The following is a 1155-nucleotide window of genomic DNA, read 5'->3' on the forward strand; positions in this document are numbered from 1 at the left end:
AGCAAGAAACCAACTAACCTCTCCATTATTATGCTGCACACACTTCTTAACACTATTAAAGTACCGAGAAAGGCTTACTTTTGTTTATTTTACTATTGTAGTATTGTAGGCCTACTATTGTAGACTATTAAAATTAGGTCAAGCATGATCACACGATTTAGAATTATACTTATCTAAATTCACCTCATTATTTAATTTACAAAAAAACCAAAAAAATCAAAAGCCTTGAAGTCAACTTACAAAGAGTGGATTAGTTTGTTTAAGAAATTCGGCCTAAAGCTACATACAGCTTGAAATCCAGTGGTTCGACCAGTGGAAAGCATTCACTGCCCATAGGAGACGCTTGAGTCTTTTCTTTGAGTAGGATATTTTGTCACATATACTGTATAATATTTTTGAGTCAGTGAGAATAATGGTCTGTAACAGATATTTTATTTGGGAAGATTGTTTGTTTGTCCACAACAGGTGTTCAAAAGGGTTTGCCCATCAGGCAGTCAGAGATGAATTATCTCTCTCACACATTTGGGAAAACTAAGCCTTCCCAAATCTCTTATACGCGTCGCTCTTCCCACCGCCAATTTTTGGGCTACTTTAATCGAATATTGAAATTAGACCATCGTTCTTATAACGGCCCCAAAAAAACGGATCGATTTTTTTTGCTGTAACAGGGCCCGAACCTCGGATCCCCACTCCGATACGATAACGATTAAGCTATTCCTGTCCCAACACTATTTGAAAATTGTTTTATTCTTCATCGTAGCTAGAATGGATATAATGGTTGTAAATAATCGAATGTTCTATAAGCACATTTAAGATAAAGATCATAATTAAGCTTAATACGTTCTTACGTAAAGGGGAAAAATATGTAAGTCTTGAAACTTCTATATTGTTAAATAATGTAATATTGATTACTTTAAACCACGGTAAGTAATGAAAATGCTTTCCTTTGTTATATTCTATATGCATCATGTTTTGTAATGTATCATTTCTATGTTATGAGCACCGTAACCATTATCTAACCGTTATCCTCGTACATTAGATAGATAATGGAAAGGCTGCAGGGAGAAATGGTGTGCTTTGGACATGTCAGACTTACGACAGACCTCTTCGGTAACGAATGAGTTGTTTTCTTTATTTTATGAATAAAAGTTGAAA

This window comes from Limulus polyphemus, unplaced genomic scaffold, assembly GCF_000517525.1.
Source record: "Limulus polyphemus unplaced genomic scaffold, Limulus_polyphemus-2.1.2 Scaffold597, whole genome shotgun sequence".
Lineage (NCBI taxonomy): Eukaryota > Metazoa > Arthropoda > Merostomata > Xiphosura > Limulidae > Limulus > Limulus polyphemus.